At 36.0% G+C, this 15641-nt stretch overlaps 1 pseudogene; it reads right to left on the reverse strand.

Moving 5' to 3' along the window:
* The window catches only part of LOC130867665 (40S ribosomal protein SA-like), a 65558-nt pseudogene extending 52088 nt beyond the window's left edge, over positions 1 to 13470 (reverse strand).
* Positions 13471 to 15641: the final 2171 nt, after the last annotated feature.

A 15641-nucleotide genomic window follows, 5' to 3' on the forward strand; every position in this document is an offset into this window, starting at 1 on the left:
GGGAATCATCTTTAGGACTATGCAAATTGGTTGGCTCATTTTCTCATAAGGATTTGTAGGCTCTGGATTCCACTTATCGAAGCTATACACTTGATAAAACCTTAGTGCCACAGCTGGCAATCCATGTTATCTTTCTTTAATATATATTTGTTCCTGAATTTTAGTCTTGAAAGGAAGATGCTTGTAAAAATCTTTCATTTTGAAATGGGGTAGGGCATGGGAGGTGCTGGAGGGTAGAAATGGAAGAGAAGAAATTATGTGATTATATTTTAATTAAAAATAATTAAAAAGTTGTTAGAAAATCTCATTTGCAAGTTTTCAATAAGAATGTCTCAATGTGTCATTTGAAGAAAAACAGTCTAATTTATGTTAGAAATGACTATTTGAAGTTTTTAAAAGATAGTTTGGTGAAAAACATGATGATATATACAAATAATAGGTTTTCTTAGTTCCAGAGCAACCCTGGCAGCCTTGTGACCTAGGGAACAGCAGCATGACAGCTGTTTCTGACTGCCTCTGATATGCACATGATTACCATGACTAGACGTGTCGGGTTTTCAGCTTTCTAATGCCTTTGCTGGCTAACATCCTAAGACAAAACTGGTGATTGCTAAAGTACCAAAAAAATGGTGATGAATCTGCTGTTCCACTTTGGAAGGGAATGAAGATCAATGCATCTGATGTGAAGACTTCCACAAGTTGCCTGTACAAACAGAGGAAACATAAACAACCACCCCTATGAGTTCCATTATTTTTAATAAAGATTTGAGTTTTTACAGGGACATCAATATTAAAGAAAAAAACACCTCATATTCTAACTATATCCAAAATATAATTAACCAATAATGTTCTGGTGTGTAAACCCATTTTAAATTGTTTTATAAATAGCCTCCAGACAAAGTCAGTAATTTCATGAAGATGTTTCTGTTCTTTATTCTTACACAAGTTTGATGTCAAATATGGACATGTTTTGCTTTCTGAACCCCTTTAATATTATTCTAAATAGTCTCTTTAGAGTCTGTCTACATCAGCATTTTCTCAGATGCTGAGTTAAAGTGTAGGCTTTTAAAGTCTACCTCCAAAATATGAAACCAGACTGGTTAGGCTCTGGGAAATGAGCCTGGTTCAAATAAACTTATTAAAGAGGATGTTGTTCAGAGAGCTTAAAAACTTCCACTTAGAAAATTACACCTCATAGCGATGCAGAGATTAATGGAGATATGTTAAACTTAGATGTAAGAGTTAGCAAATAAGAAGTTAGAGCTAATAGGCCAAGAATTGATTTAAATAATATGGTTTCTATGTGATTATTTTGGGTCTTAGCTGCCGGGTGGCTGGGAAACAAGTGGTCTCATTACAACATATGTAGGTATGGAAGAGAGAGGAAAAAAGTATAAAAACATAAAAAAATTAAATAGTTTTTTAATATAAAGTCTTTAAAGAGACAATAAAATAGTATAAAATAATAAGCTACATAAAATGAAAAATACCAAGAGAGTCTGAATTATGTGTCTTCTTTGAATTTTTGACTGTTAAAGAGCTAACTGTAGAGAGATGTTTGATTATGGTGCTGCTAGGCTAAACCAACATAAAGGTATCTTAACTTCAAAATTTGGATCTAAAGATATATTGCTTTGAAAAAGAGGTTCTGTTTTTGTTTCCACTGAAGATGAGAAGTTATGGATTTTTTTTTCAGGCTAATATAGTTTGATCAAGTAAGACCCCCCTGAGAGGTCTCCATGGGAGCAATGACCCAGGTGATCAAACATCTAGAGCAGCTTCAGACAACTGGCTGAGATGATGTAGCTTCACAGACTACTACAACCAAGACTTAATCATAATTCTAAATTTTCTCAGAATTCCCATAGGACTATGAGTGTTCCAATCAACAGGAAGCAGCATGGAAAACTATACCCACATTTCCAAAATATTGTTTATAAATGCTTGTTTTCATTTAAAAGGGGTTGGCTATAAATGGTTTATGGTCATATTAAGTTTCTTTGTGAAGAAAAAATGGTAATATGATACAGAAACTATAAAAAGATGTGTTATTAAACCTATTTTAATTCAAAAAACAACTGTTAATCTCAAAATACTTTATATTGATCTGGATTTTGGTTTACTGATACAAATTTAAGGTCAATTTTGTTATAATATATGTACATTTCTAATCTTGTTTAAAGTATTATGTTTATGTAATTTATTAAAAATATAATGTATAGTTAAGGAATACAAATTAATAGTTTTATAAGAGTCAAACATAGTTATGTTAGGATTTCTAGATATGCAGAGATCTATTTCAGATTGATAGGTAATCTTCAAACACTTCAAAGACCTACAGAGTATGGCATTTAAAATGTTTTCAGTACTTAGACTTTTCTTGACAGTGAGAAATGTCTGCTCCTGGCAGCACCAGTTACTTCAAGAGGATAATGGGAATCAAAGTACCTCCTATGGAGTTTGCTTTCAATATGGCAAAGCTAGCCATTTGGTCAAGAAACTTTTCCTTCTGGGACTGCTTGACAGTATGCTGTATAAACTGGACATTTAGAACCCCTAGAAAAATGAGTGCAGAACTTGCCAAAACAAGGCGAGACAGTCCATCAGGGTTCCTGATTAATGGAATGGTCTGACAGACATTCTACAGGACACAGAAGAAAGTGACTGACAAATTTTGACAAAATAGGTGGAACAGTCCTTCAGATTTTCTGCTTCACTGAGAAATCTGCTGGCCACTCTAGGTCTGTAAGGTGAATATGGAAGCCCCAACATTACATAAGAACTATGTGTGACTGGCCCGGTAGTCAGATATTTTTGTCATTTCTAGAGTTTTGGAAGTTACTTGCAATGCACTTCTTGTTTACTTAGGTAATAATATGTCCTTCTGGAGTCTTTGATGGAGTTGAAGACTAGATAGTTGTAGTTTTCCTTAGCTATGATAAATTAGGTATGAAACTTTAGAATAACAAAGATAGAATAGATGATAGAGTATTTTCTTTAATTTTGTCAAATACAAATAGGGTAATAACTGTACTGTTATTATTACATTAATAACTGTAATTCTTGCTTTATAACCATTTTGTTTTATGTAATTTTAACATCTTAAAGTTAAAATCTTCATTTTAAATTACACAGAAAAGGGTAGATGATGTCAGATACCCCTCTGTATTCTCTAAATATGTTTTATTATCATTGATTAATAGAGAAGCTGCTTTGGCCTGTGGCAGGACAGAATACAGCTAGTCAGAAAAGCCAAACTGAATACAGGGAGAAAAAAGAGTCAGAGAGCCGGGCGGTGGTGGCGCACGCCTTTAATCCCAGCACTTGGGAGGCAGAGGCAGGCGGATCTCTGTGAGTTCGAGACCAGCCTGGTCTACAGAGCTAGTTCCAGGACAGGCTCCAAAACCACAGAGAAACCCTGTCTCGAAAAACCAAAAAAAAAAAGAGTCAGAGAGAAATGCCAGCAGCTGAAGAGGAAGCAAGATGTGTGGTGACAAGCCACAAACCTCATGGTAAACGTAGAATAAGAGAAATGAGTTAATTTAAGATGTAAGAGATAATAATAATCCTAAGCTAATATATCAAGCAGTTTATAATTAATATTAAGCCTCAGAGTGGTTATTTGAGAACTGGTGGACAAGAAAGAAATCTCCAATTACAAACCAACATTTTAAAGAACAAAAAATTATACTAAGTATGAACAAACAAAAATTCTATGTTATGAACTTGAGCACAAAGGTGAATAATACAAGTTAATTATTCTCATGGAGTTTGTTTTATTTTTCTGACTCTCTTATAAATAAGTGTGAAACAAAATTGGGACAAAATCAACCGAAGGGAGGGTGGGGCTAGAGAAAGATGTAATAAATTCCAGAATGTTCAGTTGGAATTTTTAAATTCTTGTTATGGAACATGAAACAAGTTTAAATTTTAGGTGAGAGAACAATATTAATCCATCTGGGGGCACTGGGAACACCAAAATGTATTTAATGAAGTATGGGTAGTGTGATGCACAGAGTGTCATTACTTGATGTTTTGCCCTAGACATATGATGACTGTAACTCAGAGGAGGATCTAGGAGGAAAGTATAAGTGTACAATTTCAAGACGAGCTTAGATAAGAGTTCCCTTAACTACTTTTAACTTCCTTTCTTTGTATGTACTCTTTTGTTAAGGGAAGCTTGTAAGGCCCTCAAGAGGCCAGCCCTACCCCTGAGAACCTCCAAACTTCATGTTCCACCAACAGAATGCTCAAAAGGCTGCAAAGCCCAGCCCCAGCCCCTGGAGATACAAGCAGTCAAGCTCTGCCTTCCAGAAGAAAAAGCCCAAGTTTAGGTCACAAAATCCCACCAGTCTCTGAGTTTGTCTCAACACCAGGGCACAAAACCCCAACAATCCCAGGCTACCCTGGAATTAACCTTCAATAAATCCTGTATAAGTCTGCCTCCTATTCAATTCTTTGCTGCTTCTCATTAGAGCAGAGGCAGCCCCTGTGTCTTTTCCAATAAATATCTTGTGTGAGGTTTGTTGTGTAGTGTGGTTTTATGGTATCCCTTGACTCCTGACTGACAGGATACTTTTCCTCTCAGAGCTGTACCATTTGCACTGGGTATACAGTATCCCTCAGAGCTCTAAGGCTTACATTGGGGATTCTTTTCCCTTCAGAGATTTAACACTTACAAACATCCTATACTCTATTCCTTTCAAATAACTCTACAGAGCACTTCTAGTGCATGTTTCTATCAGCTCCATATTTGTATGTTAGGACCCGTGTCACTATTTGGCATATTCAGTAAAAATAATAAAGAATATCTCTAAACTCTACATAAATTTGTGCCTTCCATAGTCTTCATTTTGGTCAAAGTATGTATGTATGTATGTATGCATATATGTATTTATTTATTCTCTCATACAATGCATTCCAACAATAGCCACCTCTCCTATCCCCCCCTCTACCTACTTCCCTAGGTCCAATGCTCCTCCAGTTCCTTTTCAGAAAAGAACAGCCCTCCCAGTGATGTCAACTGAACTGAGGATAACAAGACACAATAAGCCTAGGCATATATTCTCGTATCAAGGTTGGACGGATAGATGAGGCAACCCAGTAGGAGGAAATAGAGTCAGAGACATTCCCATTTCAATTGTTGGAAGTCCAACAGTAACCCCAAGCTAAAGAACCATAGCATGTATGCAGAGGGCCTGCTGTAGTTCTATGCAGGCTCTGTGATTGTTACTTCAGTCTCTCTGAGCTCCTAAGAGCTTTGCTTAATTGCTTCTGTGGTTCATATTCTCCTGGTGTCCTCTACTTACCTGGCCCCTTTGTTGAAGAGGACACATTTGTTGAGTTTCTTCTTCACTCAACCATCAGGTCTTCTTTGCAAAGTATGCTTCTGAATACACAGTCTCTGCTGACACTGATATCAATGGAATCACCATTTTGACTAGTCTCCTATTTCTTTTATGATAATGTTGCTGCACTGGGATTATCTTTATGACATGTAAACTTCAGTATTCACAGAGATCCTATGGCTTTATATATAATTATCTATTTCTCATGGTCTTTAAAGCTCTGAGCAACCCAACCCAATGTATTTCATTTTACTTATTTGGCCTTTTTACCTCCTTACTGAGCCCAAAGTATTCTGACTTTTCTATTTAACTAACACATTAAGCTAGACCTTGCCTTAGTCCTTCTGAGATGCCCTTTTCTAATTCCAAATAGAAATAACTTTTAAAATTTTTTCATCATTCAGGTTTCAGCTGAAATGTCACCTTTCTAGAAAGGACCCATTTAACCATTTTATAGACTAACATCTTTAACAAGTTGTTACCCACTGTTCTAGAGATTATCCTGCTGTTTACTATGTTATATTTGTTGGTATTTCTAATTCCTTTGTTTGCTTGAGTTTTACCTTCTCTAGAATATAAATTCCCTGTTGCTCATTACTATGTTCTTATCACTTTGAACTGTGTATTGCCACAAACTACATCGGGGGAGTCTTCTATAAGTATGAGACAAATAAAAAATGTAAGCCACCCTTTCAAGTACACACTACACACTTTATCTGGAATTTACTGTCTGTCTAGTACTTCACCCATCACCCATATGTGGCTATTGAAACCTAAATGGATTGCATTTAAACATATCAATAAATTAACATTATTCTTTGAATTAACAGTTTAAGTTGTCACTCTCTCTGTTTTTAGAGATAGAGCATTTATATCATCCCAAAATTTCTATTGGAAAACATTTTATTCTTGATAATGAATGTTTGCACCATAAGAAAAGAATAGATGTTTAAAAGGGAAAACCTTCTAACAAAGATAGATTATGTGGAGTAGCTTGAAAACTATTGAATTTTCTTTTTTATAGTGCTCTTCAATAGGATAAAAATTCAACTCTGGAGTAGGTTTAGTTGATATGTAGCCTGGAGGTGGATGTTTAGGCTTTTGACCTCCCAATGTCCCTGCAGGATCAACATATAATTATTCTTGAGATTATAATTAAATATGCACTGTGCCTGCCAATTGCTAATGGTTTCACAGGGCCCACAGAAAATGTTTTCTTTGATCTCAAAAAATAATTTTTAAGACTCTTTTCAAACTGTATTTAAGAACAGCCACATCTTGCAAAACCTTGAATGAAAGAGTTCATGATGATTGATGACTCTGAGAAGATATGAGTGACAGAACCCACGATTTCAAAGTATTTACTTGTCTTTTTAAATTTACAGATAGGAAAAAAATGGCTTGTCGTATTTAATTTGCAAATCTTTAGAAGTGCTACACATTAAACTACTAACAATTGTAGTCATGTTTTATTAGACCTTTGCCTAAGGTCTTGTCAGAATGTTTGCTGGCGTATCTTCTAGCTTATTCACAAGTTGTAATAAGGCAGCCCTCCTTGGTTAGCAACCAGTCAGAACTCTTTGCAATGGTCCTTGAGAAAATCATTTAAAGGGATGTTTTGCTGAGTCTGAATACAAATGTAGTCACAGAACTTCTTTGGTTTCAACTGAAGTCAAGTGACAAGATACGATACTGCTTATGTGAGAAAAATATAACCAGGATTCAGAGCATTCATCTGTGCCCCATGCAGCATGCATGCTGAGGAGGGAGCAAGAGAAGAGCTATGCCTCATGCAGCTTGCATCCTGAGAAGGGAGCAAAAGGAAAGCTATGCCCTATGAAGCCTGCATGCTGAGAAGGGAACAGGAGGAGAGTTGTGGCCCATGCAGTCTGCATGCTGAGGAGGGAGCAGGAGGAAACAGACAGACCTGTTTTGCTTAGAACAGATGCTTTTACTGAACTTTATAGAATGAAGAATCCGCAGGTGAGTCCTACATTGAAAAGGTAAATTACTTGATATTCAGAAGAATACAATCATATGGGAAACGGTTTTTCAAGCTTTTCCCGGCTTTCAATGTCATCAAATATTTCAAGCAAACAGAGCTTGCATCAGTTCAGTTGACAGAGGTTCATGAATTTTAATACCCTTCCTTCATATTAATGTTAGTGTTGATGTAGATTCACATGCTTTCCTTTCTTTTAAAAAAAAAAGAGATAGATTTGTGTCCAAAATATGGGCATTGTTATTAAGTGAATAATTAAGAATTAATGCGGGTCAATTGAAAATTGTATGAGTTTTTGATATTTGTTCCAACAAATCCATAAATTATAATTCCGGTTTAATTTTAAAAAGTAAAATAAAATATATTATTGTAATTATTCTACTAAATATAAGATGTTATTACAATTATTCTACATTTAGACTTGTAAATTTGTTTAAATTTTTACTTCACAAATCTGTCAATATTTTTCTTAGATTTAACAAATGCAAGAGGAAATCTAATTGTGTCATAAAAAAAGAATATTAAGAATTTTTATGATTGCAGATGAACTCTTAGTATGCTTCTTAATGTACTTGAAGATAAAAGTATATATTAAAAAACTCAAAACTTCAAAAAACAAACCACGGTTGTTTATTGCCATAGAAAACTACACTCCATTACTTGAGTGACACGTTTACATGGGGACCTATGATGCTCCCCATTTACATATTCAAAGTTGATGTTTGGTCAGGAGTTCTGATACCAAAATAAAATAAAATAAAATAAAATAATAAAAGTGCAAATTGTAATTTTGAGAAGCAAAAAAATGTGGCAGAAAAGGGAGTGGTTATAGTGATTGATGATATAAGAATGAAGAATTGTCTAAGGAAAATTTGCTCAACATACTCGTTTTTTCATTGTTACAATATTACTCTGAAGGGAAGACAAAATCTGTTTCTTGACAATAAATCTTTATTTTTATTATTTGGAAGATGTTATTTAAAGACACATATACTACTCCTGGCTCTATTCTCATACCTGAAGATTCAGAGCAGAATACACAAAGAAGAGAGAACGTGTGGTGTTTGCGGCTTTGGGTCTGGGTTGTCTCAGACAGTATAATATTTTTCAGTCTACCATTTACCTGCAAATTATGGTTTTCTTTACATCTAAGTGCAATTCCATAGTGTACATTTACCACCCACTTACCCATTGAAGGATATGTGTTTTCATTTCCTAGCTAGTCTTAATAGGGTAGCAATGAACATGGCTGAGCTGTGGAGTAGGATGTTGAGTACTTTGGACCTATACCTAATAGTGATATCCCTGAGTCACGTGGTAGATCTACTTATAGCTCTTTTTCAGAATCTGTACACTGATTTCCAGAGTTACTGCACCATTTTACATTCCTGACAGGAGGGAAGGAGGCTTCATTCTCCTGTCCACACATACTCACTAGCATATGCTGGCAGCTTTTTTTCTTAATCTTAAACATGCTGACTGGCATAATATAACATTTCAAATACCTTTTAGTTTATATTTCCCTGATTGCTAGGGATACTGGCAATTACAAAGATATTTTTTAGACAGTTTCATTCCTCTCTTGAGAAAATTTTGTTCTGATCTTTAGTTCATTTTATAATTGGGTCATTAAACTTTGTTGTTTAAACAGGCTTAATGTTGAAAATATTAATGCTGTGATGTCTAATTCTATTTACAAATCATCATAAAGATTTATTTTTATAAGATACGGTAGTCAACATTAAATATTTGACCTTATGATAGAGAACATATAAACTTAAACCTGGTCAGTGTCTGAAAATTAATATGATTTATGGATACAATTCTAATATCTATTAATAGTGACGCTACAAATTTGTATTCAGTACTTTTTCCAAGTCGATCTCCTGAGAATGCTTGGATCAGTCTCAATGTCAATAACAAAATCTCTATTCCTAAATTCACAAGTTAAATTTGAAAAAAGAGGGAGCTAAAGAAATACCTTTCAAATCACCTGCTGTTCTGAAATGAGAAAGGTTTCTATATAAGACCATGAATCCATATTTATGAAGGTGTAAGGATATAAAAAAGCAAAAGTTTCATGTTGTGTGAAACTCTCAACATGACTGTATTGTTAAAGTTCTCCTGTCCACTTGACCCCAGTTCAGAACACAGGTTATGTCTGTCTATTGTATTATGCTCAGTCACTATTATATTTTTGAGATGAATTGGGAGATTAAGAAATATTCATTAAATAAGTAAATAATCTCATAGAATGGAATTCCTTTTATAAGTTAAAATAGTGAACTAAGATTCCAGATCAGGATTCTTGCAGTATTCTGGCTTCTCCGTGACTATAAGGAACAAATCATAGGCAACTCAGAGGAATCAAATCAAGCAGTGATCATACAATAAAACCATTTTGAGTATGAGAAATACTTTTCCAGAAAAATTGAACCTTTTTCAGAATAAATTTAACCTCTTATTGTAAATTATGGGAAAAACAAATTTAGTGTTTAGGGTCAATTCACAGAGCTAGCTATAAGATCTAGGATGGAGAATTAGAAACTATTTATTTGGAATTTTCTTACTTTTAACATTCTAGTTTGCAACCCAGGCTCATCCTCAGACTTGAGAAGACTGGAATGATAGATTACATTAACCATAAATTAAAAAGCACTGGAGGAGGAGTTTGGTAATATTAATCCACGAGGGACATGTGCTGTGCATTTTCTCACAAACCAGGCTTGGGATTTTCTGGTGGAAGAAATATCATTTATGTCTATTTTTTGTCATGTTAAAATTACTTTGATATAGAAGTGTGATAAAGCCTTACACATCAATTAAAGTGGAGGATTATGAGTTGATGTTACTTTTACACAGTTTCAGAGTTGAAAATTCTTGCAAGACTAAAAAAAGGCAATTATTGAATCTTTGATAAAGATAGATTGTATAGCAGGAGGGTATAAATAGGTGGGAGTACCAAGATTTCCAGCTGTAGCTCCCAATACCCCTTAAGAGATGCTCACCATCCTTTGTAGTTTTGATTTGCATTTCCCTGATAACTAAGGATGCTTAAAATTCTGTATTTCTCAACAATTTGAGATTCCGCTTTTATGAATTCTCTTTTAGATCTGTACCTCATTTTTAATTGTGTTTTCTGTCTTCTTGATGTTCCCTATTGAGGTTTTTATATATTGTTGATATTAGCCCTCTATCGGGTGTAGAGTTGATGAAAATATTTTTCCATTCTATAGGCTTTGTTCAGGACAATGGTATGCTTTGCCATATAAAACCTCAGTTTTATGAGGTCTTATTTATTAATTGTTGTTCCTAGTACTTGTACTAACAGTGTTCTTTTCAGGAAATCCTTTCCTGTGCAAATGAAATCAGGGCTATTACCACTTTCTCTTCTATCAGATTTTGTGTATCTGTTTTTATCGCTCTTTGATCCATTTGGATTTGAGTTCTGTTTAGAGTGACAAACATGGATCTATCAGGATTATTCTTCATGTGACCATTCGGTTTGACCAGCACTATTTATTGAAGATTCTTTCTTTTTTTTTTCCAAGTGAATATTTCTAGTTTCTTTATAAAAAGAAATCAGGGATCCATTCATGTGTTGTTTTATATCTGGGTCTTCAATTTTATTTAATTGAAAAAATTACTGTTTTTATACCAGTACCACACTGTTTTTATTGCTATAGCTTTGTCATACAATTTGATATTAGAAATGATGAGACCTCCAGTAGTTTTTTTTTTAATAATTTAGGAGGGTTTTAGATACCCTCTTTTTTTTCCATATGAAGTTGAAAATTATCTTTAAAATTCTTTGAAGTGTTGCGTTGGAATTTTGGTAGGGATTGGATTGAATCTGTAGATTGCTTTTGGTGGGATAGCATCTTTACTATGCTAATCCTACCAATCCATGATCATGAGAGATCTTTCCAGCTTCTGATATCTTCTTCAATTTCGTTCTTCAAAGACATAAGGATTTTATCATGTAAGTATCTAACTTGCTTAGTTAGACATACCCCAAGCTATTTTATATTATTTGAGACTATTGTAATTGGTGCTGTTTAATTCATTTCTTTCTCAGTCTCACTTAGGGCTGCTGATTTTTGTGCCTTAAATTTGTATCTAGCTACTTTGCTGAAAATGTTTATTAGTTGAATGAAGCATAAATCTAACTAATCTTAACAATAAAAATACGGAATCAGAATCAGGGTCATGACCTGAAAGATAAGAAGAACAGAGGAGCAGTCACCAGTGACCTCTTACCTCTTTGTGTCCTCTGAACAAAAGGGCTGAGATTCAGTTTCCACCCTGCCTATGCCTTATCAGTTCCTGTCTCTACCTCCCCAGTGCTAGGATTAAAGGTGTGAGCCTCCACCTTACAGCTTCTATGGTTAACTTGCGGTTATCTCTGCTCTCTGGTCACTAGGCAAACCTTATTTTTCAGAACACAAACAAATATCACACAACAGCTGTGGAGTTCCTTGGTGGAATTTTTAGGGTCACTTATGTATACTATCGTTTTGTAAGCAAATGAAGGTGGTTTGATTTCTTCCCTTCCATTTTATATATTCTCAGTCTTCTTCAGTTGCTTAATTGATGTAGCCAAGACTTCAAGTACTATGTCAAATAGTATGGAAAGAGTGGACAACTTTGTCTTGTTCCTGATTTTAGTGGAATTGGATTTTAGTGGATGGCATCTTTATCATGGTGGATTCTCTTTTTTTTCGAGACAGGGTTTCTCTGTGGCTTTGGAGCCTGTCCTGGAACTAGCTTTTGTAGACCAGGCTGGTCTCGAACTCACAGAGATTCACCTGCCTCAGCCTCCCAAGTGCTGGGATTAAAGGCATGTACCACCACCGCCCTGGTGGATTCTCTTTTTCATGTCTTCTTTGCAAGGATTTTATTGAGCAATTTTGCGTATACATTTATAAGAGGAATTGGTTTGTAATTTATTTTTGTTTTAAGTTCTTTATGTGGCTTGAGTGTCAAGATAACTGTTGGCTCATAAAATGAATTGAGAAATGTTTCTTTTGATTCTGTGGGATAATTTGAAGGGCATTGGCATTAACTCTTCCTTGAAAATCTGGTTGAATTCTGTGCTAATTCTAACCCTGGGATTTCCTTATTTCCTTCCTTCCTTCCTTCCTTCCTTCCTTCCTTCCTTCCTTCCTTCCTTCCTTCCTTCTCCTTCCTTTTCTTTTTGTTCAATTGAAAGATTCTCCCTGCTCCCCAGGTTTTAAAAATTTTGTTTTCCTTCCGTTCCTCCTCTTTACTCAGGTATTTGCAGAGAAGCTCAGGATCACTCAGGGGTGGCTCCAACCCACTCGGTGGTCTGTGCTGTAGGAGCTGCTGACCAATACTCAGTGACTGACTAGGCACTCCTAGTCTTCAATAGGGAACTGCTGGATGTTACAGAGGGCACTTGCCCACCCTCAGACCTTTGCCACCTCTGCCTGAGTAGCAGTGATCTCAGGATCTTCTTCAGTCTATTTATTCTGAAACTCCTCATGGTTACAGTCTTCTCAGCAACAGCCTGCTCCTCCTGAATCTCCACTAGGTCTCTATAGAAGTAAAGATCAAGAATAAATTTAAATGGGCTCACAGGAGATAGTGCCACACATGTGGAGTACTTCCTGTCCCAGGATCCACCACATCAAATCCACTTAGTGAGTGCCCTTGTTATTGCACGGGATGTCCACACAGGACAGAGGAGAGTCTGTGTTACACAGAGTAATGGTGGGCAGGTTCATATAAGACACTTCAGTGAGGGTCTTGGGTAAGGCATGGGATCAGTCACCTCTAGAAGACATGGGTACTTGGATGCTGCTTGGATCTGGTTAGTGAAGGTCTCTTGTGTGAAGCAGACAGCAATTGAACTTTCCCTGCAAAAACAGCAAACTTCAGAATGATAAACTGGCTAGTGTTCCTGGAGATGCCTCTGATAATCAGTAGGATTCTCAATGGCAACAACAGCCCAAGCTACACTCAACAGCTTCTTCTAGGTTCTCTTCAGATTTGTGATGTAGATACAATCACTTTGGTGCCACCTAAGTGGGTCCCTGCAGCAAAGAATTTGAGGGCATCCTCCTGCTTCATCTTTAGGTCACTAATGGTTCTGGACATTGTCTAAGTCTCCTTTTAAGCTACAATGGAAATCAAGAATAATGCCATATGGATCTGTCTCTGGGCAGTGCAGAAATTTGCTGGGTGACTTTTAATGACTGCTTCTATTTCACTAGGGGTTTTAGGTCTAATAAAATTGCTTATCTAATTCTGATTTTGGCGTGGGAGAATTGTCTGTATTCTGCAATCATGTTTTAAATAAATGCTGACTGGCCAGGCAGGAAGTATAGGCAGGAAAACCAGACAGGAAGTAGAAATGATGCAATGAGAACAGGAGAATTCTGGGAAGGAGGAAGTTGATTCCTCCTATTCCTGCCCAGACTCCAAAGAAGCAAGATGTGAGCTGCCCTGCTGAGAAAGGTACCAAACCATGTGGCTAGCATACATAAGAACAATGGGTTAATATCAGCTACAAGAGCTAATAAGTATCCTGACCTAATGGACCAATCAGCTTTATAACTTATAGAGATCTCTGTGTGATTTTCTTTGGGGCTTGCTGGCTGTGGGGTACTGGGCAGGACAGAAACTTCAACAAGCAGGCCCCGTTTGTGTTACATGATTTATCTTTGGCAAGTGGTACCTATTGAGAAAATTAACCATTTCTTTTAAGGAAAATATTATTCAGAAACAAATAAAAAATAACAAGTTTCAAAAACTTTCTTCAGATCAGTTCTAGAACTGTTGATGTTTATACACAAACACAAAGGTGTTGGACGGAAAGGCCATAGAGTGGGAACTATGATGAAGGAATTAAGTTCTTTTCTAGCCTGAGTTCAGGAGTTAAAGCAGTCTTCTTTTCTGTAGATTGCAGATATACCATGAATGCAATTAAAATCTAGCAAGCTGTGCTTGCTCGCTCTGTCATTAGCATGTCCTCTGTGGATAAGGGTATGGTTTTCTTGTCCACCATCCCCGGTGTTTCTACTTATGACAATAACTCCCTGTTCTTCAAGAGTCATTTGTAAATAGGGCTCTACATCAAATGTGATGACTATTGTGAGCTTCAGAGCTTCCAGTTGGCTTTGATTCTCTTCAGAAAAAGTTTTAATGTCACATAATCCTCCAGAGGCAAGAAACAAGGCATTTTAGCCAATTTACATGAAAAGGTTGGGGATGAGAGCTGAATGTAATTCTTTTGTAGAAGAGAGAAAAACTTATAGCAGGTGCTATGGTAGCAACTTCCAAACAAATTCATAATTAAAAAAAGAACAAAAAAGAAACTCAGCCCAAGATAAAACCGCAGCTGAGACTTGGCCAATAGCTGTATTTTCCAAAGTGCAGGGGGAAAAAAAGACCCATATATTTCTCAACTTCAAACAGAGCAGCTAAATTGATGATCTCCCTTTGTTTCTTTCTGTTTTCATTCTCTTTACTCCCACCCTTCCTTTTATTATATGCCTCAGATGATAAATTGTCAGTGTTTGTGGATTTTCTCATAGGATCCAAATTTCATTACTTGACCTGCGGTCTAAATCAACTTCATTGAGTATTGTCCTTGATCATTCTCCTTAAATTCATGCTTGCTAGCACAGCCCTGAAAATAGTTTACAAAAATTGTCCCCTCACATATCTTCTCTCCTACACAAATTTTTTCCACTACTATAGGCACACTCAGGAACAGGCAGTTACAACGCCTCTGAAGTGTGCTCTTATTTCTCAGCTTCACTTGCTTGTTATATCTCCACTCCCTTTACCAATCTCAATTGCTTCTCCTCCAAGATTCAAGGGGTTCCACAGCAAATCATGTTGAAGTTGCATGATGTGGTCAGATTCATCATTGCCCAAGGGTGGAAAGTTGTAAAATTTCCTTTGTTTTTGTAACTCTGATTTCTTCTGAAAAAAAAAAAAAAAAAAAAAAAAACCACCAACAAGCATACGTCCAGAATTCTAAGTACAAATCATCTCACATGTAACACAGATAATTTTATCACCAACATTAAAAATAAACCTAGTATAAGAAAGTAAGAAAATAGCAAGTTGTAGGAACCGACAATTGCATTTTGGCTTAAAATTATTTAAGACGTTAGAGCCACAAAAAGCATGAAAGCAAATAAACAAAGCCAAACTGCATCATTGCTCAGAATCTCAGCAGGCACTGATTAGATTCCACCCTCCCACCCCTTTCTCTTTCAAAAACTTTGACCTGGGCCTTGAATGATGTCTGTGTAGTT

Source organism: Chionomys nivalis, chromosome 2 (assembly GCF_950005125.1).
Source record: "Chionomys nivalis chromosome 2, mChiNiv1.1, whole genome shotgun sequence".
Lineage (NCBI taxonomy): Eukaryota > Metazoa > Chordata > Mammalia > Rodentia > Cricetidae > Chionomys > Chionomys nivalis.